Below are 15,657 nucleotides of genomic sequence, written 5' to 3' on the forward strand. Positions count from 1 at the left end.
GCGGGGCTTGGGTGGGTTTATGTAAGAATTCTGGTGAGATATCCCCGAGTGTGGGAGCGCACAGCTTGGGGCATGGCATGTTGTCGTGCCCCTCCACCTCCTCTTTTGGGTATAAAATGTTGGTTTTGAGGCCATAAAGTTTAACCCCTATAACCCAGTACCAGACTGGAGAGTTGTGTCTGTGATCTGCTCAGTGTGTGGGGAGGGGATGGAGGGTTTAGGTAATAGTGTGTTTTTTGGACTTGAGGTTGTATTTTGTGCGTTTTGGGTGCTGGCATGCTGGGACATGGAGTGAGGTGAATGGCACGGGCCTTTTGGAGGTGTTGCTGCGTGGTGCACTTCCCAAAACTGGTTTGTTTTCTGGGGAGCCAGAGGTGTTTGTGTCTGTAAATCCCTCTGCTCCTGAGAGTGTGAGGAACATGCAAGGGAAGAGCTCATGGTGGCCCCATATCCTGGGAGAAGGTCCTTGGCTGGTGACGGTGGCAGAGCCTGGTGAAGGTTACTCAAACTGTAGATCTGTCACTGGGTTTTTCCCCTCTGAAATCCCCTTCTTCTGCTTGGGTTCCCATCAATTATTTATACAAACCACACAGGCAATGCCACAGGGTCTGACCAAGAGCATTCCAGGGTCTTACACCCCAGCCATCGGATGGGGCTCACCCCTTGCTGCAGCTTGGGTAGGTGGGAGAGGGGTTGAAGAAGTGTGTGATACCTGCCAGGTGGCACAGCTTCAGAACAGTGGAAGGCAAAGAGCAAGAGATGCTGCTGGTGGTGTGGGAAGGCTCTTGTTTCCCCTCCTCTGAGCAGAGAGGTGCAGCCTCAGCAAGGGCTGAGGTACATCAGTCTTCCTCCCCAACAGCAAACCTCGACTTCGAGTGAAAATTTTTGAAAACTGATCTCCTGAGCAGCACTTAGAGCTGTCTGTGCAAAGAGGACTGTTGTTAGAGGTCCTGTGTTCTGTAGGAAACCAGTTCTTGCAGACATCTTCCAGTAGGTCCCAGTTTGTGCCATGTGCCCTCCTCTTTCTCCCTTGCTGTCTGCTGACCTTCCCCAGGTGTGCTGAGTCTCACAGCCCGAAGTGTTTGTCAGGTGGGCTTTCCCTTTGTTGGCAGATTTGCAGTAGCAAACACCACTTGATGTGACTGTCTGGTCTGCTCTGCTTCAGCAACCTCATATCTTGATTCTTTCCTTGCTCCCACCACCTGTATTGGCTCAAGGTCAGATTGGGAAGCACCCAGTGCTCTCCAGGTGCTCTGTTTGCATGTTTTTTGGTAGCTCTGTCACGATTTCACCTGATCCTCTTCCAGCAGTGATGGCACAAGCTGTGCTCAGCACTGATCATTTGAAGGAGGTGTATTCAAAGGCTACACCCTGGTGGTAAATGCTGGGTTCTCTGCAGTTCAGTCAGGGCTGATACTTCTGTGATTGTGGAGAAGCCTCCTTCCAGAGAAACCCAGATCTTTTGGCTGCAGCAGGGCCTAACCACCATTTCTGGGGAGTTTTATTGGCTGCCCTTTTCCAGCAGAGGGTTCCTGCTGCTGGAGCTTGGGTTGCAGCTGCTACAACGAGCATCCTTGGTTCACAGTAACCTTTTGAAGGAGCTTCTGCCTCACCATGGTGTGGCCAAGTGTGACCTGGTTGCTGGTATCCCAGATAGGTGGACCTGGATGATTTCTGGTCTCAGTTCTGTGCATTTTTGATACAAAGCAGAGGAGGGAGTCCCTGGTATGTGCTCCCAGTTTGGCTTCTGTGCCAGTGGAGTTGTGACTCTGCATGGAGTTGTGACTCTGTAGAACCTTGGCCCTGGATTGAAACCCGCCCATGGGTATCCAGGTGAGGAAGTCTCCTTCTGGAAAGCCACGTTGCCCTTGGTGGAGTGAGTTTATTATAGTTTTAGGGCAAAGAGTGTTTTGGGATTATGTAAAACTTGCTGTAAGATGCTCTCAGTGGTTTCCAGGGACATCTAAAATTACTGGGATTTTTAGAGAAGGACCAAGAGTGCAGGAAGGGAGAGATCAGAGTGGCCTGGGGAAGAATACCTGAGGGAAAATAAAGGGAAAAGCAGAGTAAAAGCAGCTTCCCTTCATGTGGGGATAAGGAGGGGCCACGGGTGGGATGAGGGCTGGATCTTGATGTCTGAGGGTGTGTGCTGGAGGCTGGATGGCAGGAAGGTATCTGGGATGATGATGATGAGGTTGATGGTGGAGTGGTAGGGGGAATGGGAAGGAAAGTAGCAGCAACAGGCTTCAAGGGAGCAGCTCCATGGAGTGTTGTGAAACCACCACAGACTTTTGAGTGTGGGGCATGTCATACACCTGGAAAAGTGAGTGGTGCTGATAAACTATTCAACTGGCTTTTTCCATACTCTCTGAGAGAGGGGTATGTGTGAACAGCATGCTCAGACCCTCATCCAGGCTGAGGAGCAGCAGATGCCGATGAGCAGGTAGGTACCAGCCACAGTGAAACCATCCGTGTGTGACTGCTGCGTGGGGAATATGGGGAAAAAACTGGGAGCAGAGAGAGAGGTGGGGGGCCTTTGGGGTGTTACAGGGCACTTGGAGCTGCTCTGTGGGTTTTGGGGTGTCCAGTTCTCTGGCATTGTGGCCGGTGCTGCCAGCTGTGGTGCTCATCTCCTGCTCCCCCCGCTGTGCCAGAGGATATGCATTATGCATGGCCACTAAAACTCTCACCCTGTTGCTTCTGATTACAGGGAAATTACGGGTTACTGGGCCAGACTGTGCAGCCGGTGACGTCTGTGGGGCTTTGAAGCCCCGAGCAGAATTCGGTCAATGATGCATTGCTAAGTGCAGGTGCTCGGCAGCAGCCTGACCTCAGCCCTGGAGCTCTTCGTTATCCCAAGCCTGGATTTCACAGGGAATTTGCAAGCCCTGAGACTTGCCTCAAATCGTTTGGGTTTTTTTTGTTTTTCTTTTTTTTTTACTTTTTTTTTAAGTCCTGCAAAGCTTTCGCAAGGCATCTGTTTTGGGTGCTGCTTCCCGTGACTCAGAGGGTAAATAGCAGTTGCTGTGCTCACCTGGTTTTCTTGCTAAAAATGAATGGGGAGCAGTTCAGGGACTTGTTTCCTTCTTGTTTCCTTCTATTTCAGGCGAGTTCATCTCTGATTATGGGCTGTCAAACCTCAGAAACTCCTAGCCGCCTGTCCGCTCTCTAATTTTTCATTTTGTTTTAAATGGAACAGAAAAGGAATGCAGCCCTCTTTCAGTGGAAAGTCATGAATACTCCTAGGAGCCAGGTGGATTTTGCAGGTCTCCTGGTGTACAAGAGATGAGGATGCATGCCTGGGTAGAGGTGCAAGCATGGGGAGCAGTCTGGTTTTTTGGCAGTGGATAGTAAGTACTGAGAAGCTTTATCATGAGCACATCAAAATATTTACATCCAGCTCCACAGATTTCCCTTGGGCCATTTGTTGTGTTGTGACATGTTACACTGGGAATGTCATGAAGAGGAGGGCTGTCTTTCTCTGCTACATTTAAGACCTACCAAACTGTAATCATGGCCATTATTTCAAGGCTGTTTCCCATTTTGTGGTGCCCAAGTGGGAAGGCAGAAGGACGGAGCTGAGCAATGAAGGCGTTGGTGTGGATTTACATCCTGGCAGGGCTGTGCTCAGTGTTGGAGGAGATGAGGAGGTGCTGGTGTGAGTCTGGGAGGAGATGGCTGCCCAGTCTGTGCTCTCACAATTGCAAAGGTGCACACAAGCACCACTACATGCACTTTTTTAGTCGCGTTGGACCGCTGCCCCAGCGTACAGACCCCGATGTGTCCCTCTGCCACGTGCTGGAGCTTGCTGAGATCCCCTTGGCTTGCAGGAGACTGGGATAAGATGGAGCATCTCTGCTCCATGGGAAAAGGCTGGGAGAGCTGGGAGTGTTCAGCCTCTCTCCAGGGAGACCTTGAGAGGCCCTTCCAGTGCCTGAAGGGTCTGCATGAAAGATGGGGACAGAGTCCTTAGCAGGGCAGGTGCAATAGAAGAAGGGGTAACAGTTTTAAGCTAGAAGAGGGTCTGTTGAAAGTAGACGTAAGGGTGAAGGTTTTTACAATGAGGCTGGTGAAACACTGGCACAGGTTGCCCAGCGAGGTAATGCATGCTCCATCCCTGGAAGCATTCAAGTCCAGATTGAGTGGGGCTCTGAGCAACAAGATCTAGTTGAAGATGTCTCTGTTCATGGCAGGGAGGTGAATTAGATGACCTTTAAATGCCACTTCCAACTCTAACTTGTCTCTGATTCCACCCGGATCCTGGCATCAGTCAGCTCTTACCTGCAGCTGGGAATGCTGCTGATCTCCACACTTGCTGCAGAACAGGTAACTACAGACAGGTCAGCTTGTGGGAGGAAGTAAGGTGAGGACAAGCAGCAAAAAGCTGATGTTGAGGGCTGTAATTCATCCCAGGAGGTGAGGGTTCCCTGAGGGGACACTGGGGTGTTTCCCTCCTTTGGCCACTACCTGCCTGTGTGACCACAACAGGTCACTCCAGGTTTTGTGTTTCCACTGCCTTGCTTGTGGAGCTTCTCTCTGCTTTTCCAGGGCAGGGATTGGTTTTGATGTTGCAAGTAAAGCAACAAAGTAAAGTAAAGTAGCTGGCCTAGCATGATAATATGCCCCCTTGGCAAAATCTGTGGACATCTCTGTAGTATGGGCGGGGAATTGTAAGGATACAACATTCAGCCAGTGCCCAAAGCCAGTAGCTGTGGTTCTTCTGATGTCTCCATCCTTAAGGAGGTGGGAGGTGTTAAGGTCTACAGTGAAATGATCCTGACTTGCACTAACTATTCAGACTTTTAGATAGTTGCCTCATAAAACTTGCAGAAGATACAAAATTCAAAACAACAAATGGCTTGGATTTCCCCCTTTCTCCTCAAATACAAGGAGCCCCAAAGTTTTTTAGTTTGATGCTTGAAAACTGTATAGAAGGCAGAGATGGATTGGCATGGGTGGGACAATGACCTGGAAGGGAAGAGGTAAAAAAAAGAGGAAGGAGTTTTTTGGGCAGTGAAAAGGAGATGGGGAGCCTTAGACTGCTGGTCATCCAATTAACCTAGCTATAGCCAAGGAGTGTCCATCTCCATGGAAAGGGCGGTCAGTCATTGGAATGGGCTGTCCAGGGAGGTGTTGGAGCCCCCATCCCTGGAGGTGTCCAAGGAAGGCCTGGACATGGCACTCAGTGCTCTGGGCTGGTGACAAGGTGAGGATCAGGCACAGCTTGGACACGGTGGGCTTGGAGCTCTTTTCCAACCTGAATGATTCTGTGATTCTGTGATCCCTCTGGGATGTGGCAGCATCACTGTGTATGGGGTAGCTGGTGTGAGGTGGGAATGGCTCCCAAAAGAGAGGACATGGGGTATGGAATTGTCAGCCAAGGCAGGAGCTGAACATTGTGCTGGGGTTGATTTTGGCTGATGAGCAAAGGACAAGGCTTGAGGTGCAGCTGCTCGATGGGTGCATTGGTGCTTCAGGATAGAGCAGGCTCGGGTTAATGCAAAGTAATTCACATCTGGAAAGAAGAGTGCTTTTATTCTCCCTTTAAAAAAATCTTCTTTGGGTTCTTCACAATTAATTTCTGCTCAGGCTCCATGCATGACCTTGACCAAGCCACTCTAGGCTGAGATACATTAAATTGATTTTGGTGGGTACCTAAATAAGGGCTGGAATCTCTTGTTTACGTGGTCCTCAGCTGCAAAGCCCATGAGTTAATTCCGTGTGGGAGACTCAAGGACATAGGCTTGAGCATTCTTGTATGCTAATTGAATTCCTGAGCTCTTTTTTCCAACTGGGGAAGCAGGGACAATACTTTTCTCCCAAGCTCTGGGAGGTTTATGAAGCACCTGGGAACATGGGGCTGCAACAGCGTGGAGCTTTTCAGAAAAATAGAGGGGAATTGGCCAAGATACTCCTTGTGATTGTGATTTGTGAAGCCAGCTGATGCCCGTGATCACAGGCTGCCGAGGGTGGATCTTTCAGGTCTCTGCTGCTCCAGCTCTTTGCTTGTCTGTGGGTGGAGGTGGCTGGAATTTCAGGCCACAGATCCCCAGGAGACCATCTGAGCAAGTTTATTTTGCTGTAGTTTCTTGCTTCTAGTCAAGGGGCCTCCTCCCTTCCCCTTCAAACCCTTCCTTTGCTCTGCGTTTCCTCCTCTGAAATCCTGTTTCTTTCTTCCCGCCAGGATTCCCTCCCTACCAAGAAAATCCAAGCTGCTTATATTAATGTTTGAGATAGATACAACATATGACTGAGGGTCTGGGCACCTCCATTTCAAAATGCCTGCAGTGGCTCTTTGGCTTTTCCAAACAGGTACTGCCTGCAGACACTGGCCAGGAGGAGGCTGGCATCTTGGAGAAGGGTTTTTTGAAGGAGGTGGCTCTCTGCTGGGGTTCAGAGAGTGATTAAATGTGTGCTGGAGATTCCCTTCTGTGGGTTTTCCAAGCCCTTGTTCCCACCTCCACATACCCAGGAGCAGTCTGGAGGAGTACTAGCTCTTGGTTCTCCTCATTTTGCTCTCATTTAGAAAGGTGCAGCTCTGACCGCTGCTGCTGCTGAGAGCATTGCCCCTGCATGGTAATGGAAGAGTAGTCAGGGTTTTTAATCACTTATTCCAAGTGTAATTCCCAGGCTGTTCTGAGTCATGTCAGGAGCTGCAAAACAAGGCACCCCCGTTGCTCACGCTGGCCGACGATGACATCGGTGAGGAAGAGCACTCCCAGCCCTGCTTGCCTGGGCTCTGCACACACAGCCTGGGAAAAACGAGGGCCCTGTCTGGTAGGAAAAAGAAATGTGAAGGGTAAAACGGGAGCCAGGGGGTGATTTGCCACGGTGACATTAAGTGTGGCTCTGAAGAGTTGTCTCAGGGTTGTGTTGCAGGTCTGTGGCGTGGTGTAGAGTGCACACAGAAGCACCACGGGACACGTGGCAGTCAGAGGAGGTGGTGCATCTCGGGAGGAGGCTGTGGTTCAGGAGCTGCCTTCTGCTCCCTGCAACACAGGTTGCTGTTAGGCAGTGCAGAGATGTGGCTGTTGGAGGAGGAGGAAGAGGGATGCAGTGGTGCCTCCCGACACTGCCTGGAGAAGTGGTGGATGCCCCATCCCTGAAAATATTCAAGATCAGTTCAGGCAGGACTCTGAGCTGCATGTAGTTGAAGATGTCCCTGCCCATGGCAGGGATGTTGGACTAGGTGACCTTTAAAGATCCTTTCCAACCCAAAATTCTATGATTCTGTGATTCCCAGGAGCTCTGTGTTTCCCATAAAGCTGATTTGGGTGAAAGCCAGAGAAACATCAAGCCAGGACTGTGTGTGCCCAGATATGCTCAGTGGGGAGAAGCAGTCTCCTAGGAGAAGGATGAGGTTTTTTGGGAAGGAAACATCCCATCTCCCTCAACCCAGCAGTCTGGGAGAGATTGGGTTTAACAGCTCATTATTGCAGTTGCACTCAGGAGACGAGGCAGTTTTACTTTATTTTGATATTAAAGACATCCTTTAAAGAAGTGTCAGCCCATAGACTGTCACTTTTATAGTTAAAAAATTGTAGGTGCTTGCCTGGGGTGTATTTGAGAACAGCAAGGAAGAGACTGTATTAGATTAATAAGTGAGGGTTTAATTAATTTTCATTATTTGCATAATAGTGTCCTCTAATTAATAGGTAATGGGCAGCCTCTGAATTAATACACGAGTGGCATCTCCAGTGATGCTGTCAGAGAAGGGTTTTATTGCTGGGAAGTGCAGTTTTGCTTAGTCCTTTTAGTAAATTTAGTAACTGTGAGAGCCAAAGGGTGTCTGTGACAGTGTGTGCTGTGCCTGGGGTGGCAGGGTCTTTTAGGGACAGCGCACATCTTCCCTGAATGCATCAGACCTGGAATGCAACCAGGGTTTTGTTCAAGTCTGTAGCTGGCCTACTGCGGGCAGAGGCCAGACAAGAAGCTGTTCTTGTGTTCTATTCTGTCTTTAGTAGCTTGGAAAGTAGTTGCTTGTATCATGGCCATGGTTTTCCTCTCCTTTTTGTTCTTAAAAATCCCTCGTGCTGTCATTTTGGTGTCCCTTCTTCATCTGGTGGGTTTGTTTCTGCTGGCCTACAAGCACATCAATGGTTCCTGTCACACGTACAGGGGATCTCTGCATCTCTATTTCTCCCTTCTTTTTTATGCTTTGATTGTGACAGTGTTTGTGGTAAGTGGAATGGGATGGCATGGAATGACTTAAGATATAGAGCTTGGTGTAAAGCAAAACCTGATGTTAAATTTTGGGATGGAAAGGAGATAGAAGATGGGGGGGCCAGCCTCTTCTCTGTAGGTGGGTCCTGGCAGTAGGTAGGACTCCAGGCTAAGAGAATGCACGATGCAATCAGCATCCTGAAGAGTTCACCATGTGAGAGGAGACAGGCGGAGGGATGCAGATGTGGGAGAACACTGGGGAAGCAATGGGGCGTAGATCCAGGATAACTATTTCTTCATTTTCCTATCAAACCACCCTAGACCTGTCCCACCTTAATTTTAAAGTATATTTTGCCCCTTGTCAGCACTCTTCTCCACATCCTGATGTGCACTCAGACACTGGCATGGGCTGCCCAGAGCAGCTGTGGCTGCCCCATCTCTGGGAACATCCCAGGCCAGGTTGGAGGGGGCTTGGAGCCACCTGGGATAGTGGAAGGTGTTCCTGCCCATGGCAGGGGGTGGGATGGGATGAGCTTTAAGGTTCCCTCCAACCCAAAGCAGTCTGTGATGTTATTTCCTGCAGTGATAATCCTGCTGCCTTCAGAGAGATGGGTGTGGGCGTGCCTTTGGCTCTGTGTTGGAATTTGCACCTGCTTGTACCAGCAGGGAGCTGAGACCTTAGAGCTTATTTAATTTTCTTTCAGTTAATCCACCCCCCATCCTCAAATGAAAGCTTCAGTTACGTACCCAGGGAGTTTTTCCTCTCGTTTTCCACTGAACTCTTGTGAGATGCCATGATCTTTGAGTGATGGTTATAGGCTCTGTCAGAGGAGAAGCATCATTCTGACAGACAGCAGGTATTTTGGAAATAAATGACAAAAAAACCCAAATATAAGACCAGATTGTGGAAGTAAAGAATGTGTATTTTTGTTGCTTCTGTGGTCGCAAACAATTTCTCCTCACCAAAGGCAGCTCTTCAAGAGAGGAAGCACAATTTGGCTAAAATTGCTTGAATGAGGTCATAAAATTATACTCCATGAATGGTCCCGTTATTCACAAAGCACAGTTGTTTGGATGGAAATTGCTGAAGACCTTTTGCTGGTACAGTGGAGAAAAGAGAGATTTCGTGAGCCTCCCACGATTTAGCTGCTGAGGGGATTAATACTGAAGTAACAGCCAAATACCCTGTTAGAGACCACTTGTACTCTGCTGTACTCCGGGGGCTGTTGCTCCTTGGATGCGATCTTGAGCATAGCTCATCAGATACTGCTTGTGAGAAAGTACATTTGTATTATACCTTAAATGTCAAAACACGTATCCAGGACCCCCTTTTCCAAAGCCTGGAGCTCTTCCTTGCCATTCCTCCTTCAGTAGAGTCACTGCTCATGCATGGGATGTTTCTGGATGGGGGATTGGAGGGAGAAATCCCCTCGTGCAGTAGGTTGCAGGGGATGCTCCACTCACCTGGAATGACAGAGAACTTGTACACGAGCAAAATAGTTACCAAAATTATCTGCTGTGCCAATCAGCAAGGCCAGGGCTTGTTCTTGAAGAAGAAAGTCAAGGAACCTTTGATGCATCTCGCCGTGAAGAGTGCATGTGTGTCAAGTCTTGGATGTGCCACCTCAATGGACTGGTCCAGTACTCACACACCTGGTGTGCTCTGGAGGATTTCCTTTGTGCACTCGGTTTTCAGCTGGAGGATTCGAGTTGATGAAAAGCCCAGATCTGACTTCATACCAACAGGTTTTTAGTTTGGGAGTCCAGAGAAAAGGTGCAGCCTCCTTAGGAATATTAAACTGCCAGAGGGCAGGTTCAGATTAGAAATTGGGAAGGAATTGCTGTCTGGGAGGGTGGGCAGGCCCTGGCACAGGGTGCCCAGAGCAGCTGTGGCTGCCCCTGGATCCCTGGCAGTGTTCCAGGCCAGGTTGGATGGGGCTTGGAGCAGCCTGGGATAGTGGAAGGTGTCCCTGCCATGGCAGGGAGTGGAATGGGATGAGCTTTAAGGTCCCTTCCAACACAAATCATTTTCGGATTCCCAGAAGCCCTGTATTTCTCATAAGATTGCTTTTTAATTTTTTTTGTAGTTCAGCAGATGAAGAGCCAACTTCATTTAATAAGGGATGTTGGCTGAGCTTCAGGGCATGGATTAAATACAGCAGTGTGTGGGGAATGGAGAAAAGGCTGAATGCGAAGAGGCTGGTTGTTCTGTCCCTAATCTCAAAAAAAGCAAGAGGTAAAGGGATCCAGAGAAAGGACAACAGGAGAGAAAAGCAAAATATAGATCTTTCTCTTTATTTTCTTTTCTTCTTTTTTTTTTTTTTTTTTTTTGGTATTGCATTAGTTCTTTTTTCTGCAGGTGTCTTACAAAAGCAGTGTTTTGTCATCTTCTGTATTTCATACCTCCTGTGTCCGTGCCAGGATACCTGCTTTTATATGGTGGACAATGGGAGTGCAGCTGGCACTGAGCCGAAGCCTGAGCTGTTCTGCACCTCATGCGGATTTGAGTTCAAATAAATAGTTTGACTCACTCAAGGAGTGAATCAAAAGAAGGAACTCGAGCCTCTAGCCTACAGGCACCGTGCTGTGCAAGCAAGGTGTATAAACATGTAAGTTTTTCTTCAGTGTGCAGTTCAATGTGAAGCTTGTGCTGGAGCAGAGTCGGTGTTTCAGACCCACTGTAGCCCTTCTCAGAAGAGTGCAAGGATATTTTGGTTTAGACCTGGTGGTGTAGACATCCAGGAGAGTGGAAGTTTGTTGTCTGTCCTTCTCTCAGATCTGTCTTTGGTGCTAAGTGCATGAGTATGAGTAAACTGCAGCGTTAAAAAGTAAAAACAGGGAAAACAGCCCCCTGGAGCCTCCACAGCAAGGTGGGGATAAGTTGCTGATCCTGTGTTCAGATTTTGTGCTGTTGGAAAGAGTTGGTACCTTGCTGGTGGTGGCTGGGGACAGGTTTTCCTGCCCTAGACTGGCTTTGGTCCCTCAGTCACACAGCAAGGTCACACCAGCATGGTGATGGATTTAAGCCTAATGGTGCAAGTTTTCCCTTAGCCATTGTCTGTCCAAGCTGGATTGGAACCACTGAGCATGATGGGAAGAGTGGTTTGAAACTAAAAGAGGAGAGATTTAGAATAGATATTGGGAAGGAATTCTTGACTGTGAGGGTGGTGGGGCATGGCACAGTGTGCCCAGAGCAGCTGTGGCTGCCCCATCCATGGAGGTGTCCAGGACCAGGCTGGATGAGGCCTGGAGCTACCTGATCTGGTGGGTATCACTCCTGTGGTGGTAGGGGTTGGAAAAAAAATGATCTTTAAGGTCCCTTCCAACCTAAACCATTCTGGGATCCTGTATGACATTTCTAGGCACGCAGGTGTAGGATAGCTCCACCAGGTTGGACAGCCCAGGTTCCTGGTGAACCTTGCAGCTGCTCTGGGGTCTCTGCTGAGTCCCACTAGCAGCCTCTTGGAAAGCCAGAAGGGATGTGACCACTCTGGTGTCCCCAGAAGTCTTCAGCAAGACCTCAGGCTGATGGATGTGCTTATCTGCATGAGTATTACTCATCTGAGGAGGGGCTGTGAGACGATACCCTTGGTTGTCATTGCTGGCTGGTTTTGTCATGCCTCCAAAGCCCTGCAAATCACTCACAACGTGACATGGTCGTCTGTGTATGAGAGGTGAGATCTACTCAGAAATTGTTTTTATTACGTGTTGGTGATAGCAGATAAATAATGTTCCCTCTGGCTAGTACATGGGGAGATGGTTTTCTCCTGTGTCTTCACATCAGGTGATTAATAACAAGCATTAATCCCCATGAATGACAGCAGTGTATGAGGAGCAAAACACATGTTAGAATAATTTGAGAGGCTGTTGTTGGGTCATAGGCTAACTCATTCTCCTCATATATAATATTTTCATAAGGTGTAAATATTTCTAGGCTTGAGATGTTGGCTGGAGATCAAGTTTTCAGTATCAGCATCACTGTCTGGACCAAAACTGAACTGAACTTCCAGTGTAAGTTAATTAAAGTAGATTTAGATTGGATATTAGGAAGACATTTCATAGTGTGACTTTGGTGAGGCCCTGGCACAGGGTGCCCAGAGAAGCTGTGGCTGCCCCTGGATCCCTGGCAGTGTCCGAGGCCAGGCTGGACGGGGCTTGGAGCAGCCTGGGAGAGTGGAAGGTGTCCCTGCCCCTGGCAGGGGGTGGAATGGGATGAGCATTAAGGTCTTTTCCAATCCAAAGCACTCTGTGATTCTGTGAATTCAAAACTTGAATTTTGGAAAGCCTGTACTATTCATAAGCTTAAATTGAATTTGGCAACTGGATATGTTGAAAATCCCCAGGGGGAGCTAATTTATTTTTAATGTCCAGGCATTTCAAGTGAAATGTCAGAATGAAATGTGTCATTTTGGAAATGCCAAAACATTTTCTTTTTGACAGCTTCTCAATGAAGCTTTTCAACTTTTTGTTTGGGAATTACAGTTAACAGTTAGAAGGAGGAGAGATTAAACAAGACTTGGTAGTAGTGGACTAAGACACTTAGTTTTGATTCAAATAAAATGTGGAGGGGGTATGCTTTTCTTTTTTTCCTGTGTCACTTCCCCCCCAGATCTGTTTCTCATTGACTCAAGCCATTTTCCTCCTACTTTTAATACAAGTAAGAGATGTCATTGGATTGAAAAAAAAAAAAAAAAAAAAGATTATTCACCTCTTCCAGCTCCTGGAACGCCCTGGTTTGGAATCTGTGAAAACGACTGATGGAAAACCCGTGCGGGAATATGTGGAACAGCCCATTGCATCTGGTGATCCTAAATTCAGGATTTCATGGCAGGGCTGTAGGGCTGCCCATGGTGCCCAGTGTAGCATCCCAGCCCTCGCTGGCCGTCTTGGGCTCCACAGTAAAGCAGGTGAGGCCCTGATGAATCCACTGGCAGGAGTTACTGAGGCATCATTCTGGGGCTGGAGGAGGCGATGAGGCGCCTTGGGGAGTTGGCACCACAGCTTAGGGAGCATTGTCCTGACTGAGCCCACCAAGCACAGCACAATGGGGGATTCCCCATCCCTGGAAGTGTCCAAGGCCAGGCTGGACAGGGCTTGGAACAGCCTGGTCTAGTGGAAGGTGTCCCTGCCTGTGGCAGGGGGTGGAACTGGGTGGTCCCTTCTGACCCCAACTGTTCTATGATTTTACAATCCTGAGCTGCTGCGCTGCCCATTCTCTCTCAGCACCATCTTCCCACCCACCTAAAAGCAAACCCTGATTTTTTCAGGTCAATGCCCCATTTTTTTTTGGAGGGTAAGCTCAACAGACAGCTCGGTGATGCACGATGTTTTCGTTTGTAGGGCTCGTTACCACACGTCTGGCGTTGGAGTGACATCATTCTCACGCTGGGGTCTGCAGTGAGCCATTGATCTTGATGTACCCTCTTTGCAGGCAGCAATGTGTGTTCTTTCCTTAGCATTTTGGGCAGGAGATGCATCATGCTGCCTGCTGGAGCCCAAGGAGGAGCATCATCAAAATGAGGGATGCCAGAGGCTTAATTGGTCTTTGAGGATCAGCCCCCAGCTCGTTTCTGTCTTCAGCTCGTTTCCACTGTAGTCGTTCCCCTGGGTCTGAAGAATTGGTAAGAAGAAAGAGTTTTCCATCAGAGTGAGTCTTAACTAATTTTATTCTGTGTTCTGGAGGAAACGGTGTGATATTCAATAGGCAGGAAACAGATGAAATTGAAGAAAAAAAAGACATCACAGGGTTGTCCAGTTTTTTCAGAAACTCTGAAAAAGCTGCTGATTTTTCAAACCAGAGCATGAAATCCTTTGCACCTTCCTCCCCTGATTGAACCATCCCCCGGCAGTCTGGGGGGCTGTAATTCTCTGCTGTGTTATCATTTGCTCCCACGAGGCAGGGAGCAGCCTGCTCCTGCCAAAACACTGGCAGGCTTTTTGCAAGGGCAACACCACCAAACAGAGGAGCTGAGGACACTGGAGGTCAGGGCTGGACGTGTTGACTTCCTTTACCCTAATTAACAGGCTAAGCTTCCAAACGCAGCCCAAAAGCAAGTGTGTGGTGGTGGGGGAGGCAGACGGAGTCGGGATGTGCAGAGGGATGAGTGATCCCTCTGGAATTGCTGGAGAATTCCCATGCCCACTGGCGACTGGGAGCTGTCAACGCCATGGTGGGCGAGATGGAGGTCGCAAACCTCTGGAGGAACGTTTTGCACAGTGTGGATTCAGTAGCTGTCATCCACATCCGAGGTTTGGGAAGAGCTGAGTGCAGGGGGATGGCAGCAGCCCCGTAGCTTTTGTTTCTTTAATTGCTAACAGCAAGGCACTGCTGTTCTCTGGAGGAGAGGGGAGATGCTCGGGTTTATATTTGCTCTTCTCCTGTTACTTTTACCTGGCTTGCTTCAATCTCTGCTGCTGAGCTCTGGAGGATTTTCACGCTGATAAAATAGACTTAGCCAGCACCAAAGCAAGGATTTTTTTAAAAGCTTATTTAACTGTGAGACAGCAATAGGGAAATGTCACCAAACATTTGCTTGGTTCTGCCGTCAGGTTGGTGTAGCAGGGCTTTCAGATGGCTCCCCATATGTGGGGAAGACACATTTTCTGTTACTCATACTGCAAACAGCTGTGTCTGGAAAAGGCAACCTGCAGCTCTATGTGCTACAGGGTGCAGGGCAAAATTAATTTTCTGTGGAAGTGGCAAACTTTGGATGGGGTCTAGAAGTGATTTGGGTAGCTGATGGTGTAAAAGTGTTCCTGCTCTGTGTGGTGACTGTTCTTTTGCTTTAGCTGCTATGGCCCTAATCCTAAAACAAGGCTGAATTGTCGCTCTTGGGCTATTTTGGGCAGGTCCCTGCTGCACCAGGGTTTGGAAGTGATTGCTGGTGATGTCTCACTTTGCACAGTGGGGAGAGATATCACAGAACCCTAGAATGATTGAGATTGGAAGGGATCAAAAGATCAACTTAAAGCTCATCTTGTCCCATCTCCTGCCGTGGGCAGGGACACCTTCCACTATCCCAGGCTGCCCCAAGCCCTGTCCAGCCTGGCCTTGGACACTGCCAGGGATCCAGGGGCAGCCACAGCTGCTCTGGGCACCCTGTGCCAGGGCCTCCCCACCCTCACAGACAGCAATTCCTTCCCAATATCCCATCTGTCCCTGCCCTCTGGCACTGGGAAGCCATTCCCTGTGTCCTGTCCCTGCATGCCTTGTCCCCAGTCCCTCTGCAGCTCTCCTGGAGCCCCTTTAGGCCCTGCCAGGGGCTCTGAGCTCTCCCTGGAGCCTTCTCTTGTGCAGCTGAGCACCCCCAGCTGTCCCAGGCTGGCTGCAGAGCAGAGGGGCTCCAGCCCTGGAGCATCTCCATGGCTTCCTCTGGACTCATTCCCGCAGGTCCATGTCTTTCCAGTGCTGAGGACCCCTGAGCTGCATGCAGGACTCCAGATGGGGTCATACCAGAGCAGAGGGACAGGGTCCTCTCCCTTGACCTGCTGGCA

At 49.1% G+C, this 15,657-nt stretch overlaps 1 protein-coding gene across 3 annotated transcripts in view; it reads left to right on the forward strand.

The window, feature by feature from the left end:
• Positions 1-15,657, forward strand: part of ZBTB7C (zinc finger and BTB domain containing 7C) — a 153,068-nt gene that overhangs the window by 19,661 nt on the left and 117,750 nt on the right. Inside the window, exon 1 of one of the 3 annotated variants that reach the window (XM_069002062.1) lies at positions 1,132-1,217. The exons of the other annotated variants lie outside the window; for them this stretch is intronic. The gene's annotated coding sequence lies outside the window, so the exon portion shown is untranslated. Of the gene's footprint in view, positions 1-1,131; positions 1,218-15,657 lie in introns of those variants that run through there. 3 annotated transcript variants of the gene reach the window in all.

The sequence above is a fragment of the Aphelocoma coerulescens genome (assembly GCF_041296385.1).
Source record: "Aphelocoma coerulescens isolate FSJ_1873_10779 chromosome Z unlocalized genomic scaffold, UR_Acoe_1.0 ChrZ, whole genome shotgun sequence".
Classification (NCBI taxonomy): domain Eukaryota; kingdom Metazoa; phylum Chordata; class Aves; order Passeriformes; family Corvidae; genus Aphelocoma; species Aphelocoma coerulescens.